This window comes from Myodes glareolus, chromosome 21 (genome assembly GCF_982192425.1).
Source record: "Myodes glareolus chromosome 21, mMyoGla1.1, whole genome shotgun sequence".
NCBI classification, from domain to species: Eukaryota; Metazoa; Chordata; class Mammalia; order Rodentia; family Cricetidae; genus Myodes; species Myodes glareolus.
Genome location: NC_142046.1, coordinates 8,936,045 through 8,941,904, shown reverse-complemented (window position 1 = coordinate 8,941,904; position 5,860 = coordinate 8,936,045). Strand labels below are relative to the sequence as shown.

The following is a 5,860-nucleotide window of genomic DNA, read 5'->3' as shown; positions in this document are numbered from 1 at the left end:
AGACTTTCTCCTTCAAGTCAATGCAGAAGACCACATGGCCATCACTGACAATTAACCATATAATATACTTTATTTACTGTATTTTGAGTTAAATGGAAGACTTAAGGCACTTACTCTCGGACCACAAAGGATACTGCTACCAACTACACTATCAAAAAGATCACACGACAATGAAAATATAAAGCTACATGCTACTGAATGAATGTTACATAATATTAAATGCTTAACATACAGATGATGAGGTTAACTAAACACTTATTCTCTAAGAAACAGAGTTACATGCTATAGGTCCCACTGCCTGAAGCCTACACTGCACCCTTCACCAGGGTCACTCTGCCTAGCCTAACTTAACAATTCAGTATGTGGATCTAAATGGAGAGCAATACTTAAAATCTACTTTTAGATGAAAGCCAAATCAACTAGGTAAAAATTAAGCTCTTTAAAACTAAGTGCACCTAAATAATTTTACATATACACTTTTACTGATAAACTCTTATCTATAAGCACTCACGTGGGAACTTAGAAAATAAACATGTTTTTATGCAAAGAGCTACTACTAAATGCATAATTTGCAGTTTAAAAGAAAAAAGCGCAATTCACCAAGGCTACCTGTTGTACTAGTAACGAGGCCAATGAGGAACTACTTTCCAACTCTGGGAAGAACAAGGGTAAGAGAAAGCCTACAGCTTGCTGGCTCTGCTTTACCAGAGCAATGGAGCAGCCTCCAGCACAGGGACCAAGAGAATAATAACTGTATTAAACCCAGTGACCAGGCTTTCAGATGCCAGCAACAGACCACATGGCAAATCAATTTTAAAATAATTCTTTATTACTCGACAGAGTTTCACTGGTGCAGGGATTTCCATATGACTTGATTTTCCCTATCCTTTACTGCTTCTAAAGATTTGTTTTTCTTAACATTCAAGCAAGGAGCCTCTTCTTGAGCCTTCATTTAAACCCAGTATTTGCAGTGTCTGTCAGAACTAGTCTGCAGTGACAGGCTGCACTATTGAGGGTTGTCTTTAATTTTTATTTACATCACCCCCAAATTCCTCATATTTGAAGTCAATTTACAATGCATGTTTATTTTTAATATTGGTGACAAAAATTTAAATGTCAAGACTTTCAGACCAGGAGGCACCTCTGGCATACTTCTACATCTGTGACTTGAGCAGCTGGGAAGCTGAGACAAGACTGGGCTACACAGTAAGTTCAAGGCTAGCCTGAGCTACACAGCCAGGCCCTGTCTCAGAAAATAAAACAGCTGTATTATGAAAATTATCCCTTGCCAATTCTGAAACTCTAAGAGTTCACTAGCTGGATAAATATGGGATTCATAACTAGGGAGACAGACTACTGCTACCACTACATTCAACTGACTTCAGAAGATCAAAATTCTAGATGGCCAATTCCTATCTCACTAAGCTAATGTCTATAATCATTAAAAAAGGAAAAGGATGAAAAAGAAAGAAAAAAGATTTTAGCAATCTTTGGCAGCTCTTGTAAAGAATAAGGCCAGAGATGGATTAAAAACAAACAAACAAACAAACAAAAAAGGCAAAACAGCTACCAATGAAAATTTCATTAAAAGCTACCTATGCTAGGCGTCGACTGCAGCTTGTTCAGCATGCACAGGTCCTGCATCCACCCCTATAAACCCAACTCCTGCCCAAAAGACAGCTACACGCTGACCTGGCTCACTGTTCACAGAGCTTAACTACACAGATAAAAAAACCCAACACTTCATTGAAAGAACTCCATAGGCTACATCTACAGCCACAGGCTGGAGTATTTACATTTATGAAAGGTGACTAGGAAACTGGAAAGGGCAGCATTAGATGCTCTATTTACAAGGCTATTTACAAGTGATTCCTAAAAGGCTACGCAAGCTATTACTTAGTACTAGAGGATTATCAATCAAAAAACTAGAAGTATTTAAACCAGAAGAATATGGTCCCATCATCTGAACATTTTCCATGAAAATATTCTATGTTGTTTAAGTCATCTAATTACAAAGCATTTACAAGTGTGACACTTGGGTACTGCCCAAGCCATCACTGCCTGTCCTAATCTGAGCTTACAGCTGCACACTTGGGGAAGTACAAAGACTTTATAACTTCTATCGTACAATTAACTATGCTAGCAGTAGAAATATCACTTATATAAACACAGGAAGAAAATTTCTAAATAAAAAATTATCTTACTACACTATTTTGAGGAAAAGGTAAGGAGACTCACTATAGCAGCGTTTCACAACTGCAGCCACGAAACTCTTGTGTTTCATGACGTAACACAAACACACACAAACCCTGAATTACCCTATAATCTACTAATATAATCTACTAAAATAAAAGTAATATATACAAGAAACCTACCATGCAACTATTGTCAGCATACAGCTGACTTCTAACAAAGCACTCTTTAAGAGATCACCGGCGCCCTAGTGTGATCTGACCTACTGTTAGCGCTCACCAACAGTCTCCACGCTGTCACACACAGGTTGCTTATTTAATCATCAGTATTGAGGGTCAGTATTTCCTAAATCCAACTTACAGTTTTAATATTAGTTTTTATTGCATAATCAACTAGTTAGTAAATTTGTTAATTTTCAATGACAATAATTTGTGTTGCTACTTTTCTTTTACACTTTAAGGATACAACATTTTAGCGTTTTCTGTCCTGTTTTATTAATACTTCTTTCTCAGTGCTCAGCGGTTAAACCAACTTTGTGAACTGTTCTATTGTGAATGAACACAATGAGTTCCACTTCTGACTATCTCTGACTGTCATGTTACCTAGTTTAGTTTTTCTTTCAAATGCAGAGAAAGTTTTGGTTTAGTATATAATACAAGCAAAGGAGACACATTTGATGGTTAAAATCCACCCTGACCCTAGCCCACCCCCACTTTTGAGACAAACATATATATATATATATATATCCATCCATCCCAGGCTGGTCTCAACCTCACTATGACGCCTAGGCTAACTCTGAACTCATCTTCTGCCTCTACCTCCTAGTGCTGGTTTGGAGGTATGTACAATCATGACCAACTTTTCTTGATTTAGTCCAATATTATAAAGCAGTTTTTCTTGGATCACTTGCCATCTAGATTTTCCTCTTGGGAAATATTATTATAGATTATTCTATCTTTTGGCAAATAGATTGATCACAACTGTAGCCTCCCAGAAGTGTAAAAGCCATGCTTTCAAGAGATCACTGCAGTTAACAAAATGAAGTTAAGAAGGCCATGGAGGCAGGTGGTGGCACACACCTTTTAATGCCGGCAACAGGAGGTGGAGGCAGGTGGATCTCTGAGTTTCTGGCCAGCCCATTCTACATAGAGTTCCAGGCCTGTAGGGCTCAGGTATTATCTACACAGTTCTTTACCTAGCCCGTTAAAGCATATTTCCAAGTGTCTTGCAGGCTTCTCTGAAACCATTTCTAGAATAAACTTCCATATTCTTGCTAGAATTAAGGCACTAACACATCACAGCTAGACTGCATGTTAGTAACAATCACACAAACAAGAGCTGAAGTTTAAATATTCCATTTAAAAGTGATAGTCCTTACGGTACCAGTTAGTGGGTCAACCCAATGGCCCCAGGTAACATCACTCCAGGCTGTGATTGTGACTGCTCCTCAGAGTGTACCATTCTTCTAGTGTTTGATCCAAGACTTAGTGAAAACTGTGACCAACCAGCTGATGAATTTTGAACTGCCATGCAGAATAAATTACACTCAAAGAACCTAAGCACGGAACTGGACTCAATCTTTCTAAACGGATGGATCACTGCAACTCTTACATGGACAGTCAAGATGAAAACACTAAGGTTTTCAATTAGTTTCAAGCTTCATTTTCTTTTTGAATCATCTTTGCTTAGTGTTTTAGCATTGTCAACACCCACTGCTGCTCAACCAAGCAGGACCTTCTGCATCCTGTGCGCGGCAACACTGGCCTCATCTTCTGAGTCAGACTCACTCTGGGACGTGGAGCTGTGCAAGGCCGAGCTGCAGGGGGAAGAGCATTCTGGAGAACACAGATAGTGCATCAGGGGGAGGCGATACTTCCCACAGAAGTCCACAAACTTAATTTGTCTGACACAGCAGTCAAAATAGACTCCACCACATTTTGGGTTTGGGCAATTGCTGGCTGAACCCAAGTATCTAAGGAGATTCCCAGGAAGATCATAGGGAGTGTAAGAAACACTTCGGATCTTAATGGTCCTTGCAGCTAATTCCAGAAGAGTTGGAGGGTCATATGTTAAATCCCTAACAAAACGGACAACCAACGGATTTCCTCGCAAACTCAACTCTTCCAGATGAATAAGGTTGAGGATCTCACGAGGCAAGTATGTCAGCAAGTTATTGTGGAGACTCAGGGAACGAAGAGAATACAACTGTGAGAGCTGAGGAGGCACACTCTGGATTTTGTTGTCACATAACACCAAGTAATTCAGAGAAGGGAGATTTGCTAATTCTGGTGGGATTTCTTTAATGAAGTTTCCTCCAAGGTATAAGCATTCTAAACTCTGCAAGTTCTCGATCTCGGCGGGGATGCTCTGCAGTTGGTTGCCGCCCAGGCTGAGGGTCTGCAGGCGCGCCCGCAGCTCCAGTAGCGAGGGGGGCACCTCCTGGAAGCAGTTGCCGCTGAGGTTGAGCACCTGGAGGCTGCGGCAGAGCGGCGAGCGGGCCAGGCCCTTGGGCAGCGAGCCCGGGCCGACGAGCCGGTTGTTCCTGGCCAGGAGCCTGCGCAGGCCGCTCAGCGCCAGCAGTTCTGGCCCTAGCGCCGTGAGCGCGTTGCCGCTCACGTCCAGGAGCTGGAGGTGCGGGAAGCCGCAGCCCAGCGCCCGCGGTAGCGACGTCAGCCGGGTGTAGGGCAGCAGCAGCCGCAGCAGCGCCTCCCGCGAGCCCCGCCGCTCCTCGGCGCGCGCCTCCAGCTCCGACTCCAGCGCCTCGGCCGACACGTTAAGGCGGGACCAGTTGAGTTCGGCATCTCCGATCGCGGCCTCCTCCATCCCGCCCGAAGCCCAGGCCGCCGCCGCCAGCGCCGCCGCCGCCTCCGCGGCGCGCTCCGCAACCTCAAGCCGAGCGCCGTGTCGGAAGTGGCGCGGCCCGGGGCGGCCCGCCGCTCACCCCGCGAGCCGCGCACACCCCGCGCGCCGGCCCGAGTCCCCATTGAAATTTTTGATTCAACCTACATGATAATCCATCATCTAGAACAGATTTTTTTTTTTTTTTTTTTTTTTACAGCAGGCACTGAATCTTTTAATTTTTCTGGTGAGAAATGTCCTCCACCGTGACTTGGAATGACTGGATCACATTTGACCTGGGGACCTCTGAGAGAACCTTCAGGAGTTTCTCAATGTTATTAGGTAGGCTTGTTTGTCTTTTGTTGATTTACATTCATTGGTCCAGTGTTGGCCTTTGCCACATCTTCTACATAATCCAGAAGATTGAGACCTTCTATTTTTGCCATTCACAGAGGAGACATTATTTCTAGTAATGCCTTGTCTATAACCCCTTCTCAGATGTCTTATTCTACCACAATGAAAACATTTGGCATTTTGATATCTCCTCAGACCTTTGGAAATTGCTTCTCCTACCCAAGCCTCAGTATTATAGTCAAATGTCTCAATGTTCATTGTATGTAGGATCCATTCATCCATTGGTGTTGATATAACCTTTAAAGTTCCAGGTATCTTTTTGCATTCTACATTGGCATTTTCAATGAGTACTCATCAAGCTTCTAGATCTGTTACCCTTATTTGTATAATCTTAGTTACTCATTGTAAAAAGTCACCAAAGGGTTCTCTTTTCTTTGTTTAACCCTAATTTATGATTCAATTCTTCTTTCTAGTT

At 42.6% G+C, this 5,860-nt stretch overlaps 1 pseudogene; it reads right to left on the bottom strand.

Annotated features, from left to right (window-relative positions):
• Positions 1-3,157: 3,157 nt before the first annotated feature.
• LOC148118647 (leucine-rich repeat-containing protein 58 pseudogene) lies at positions 3,158-5,075 on the bottom strand (annotated as a pseudogene).
• Positions 5,076-5,860: the final 785 nt, after the last annotated feature.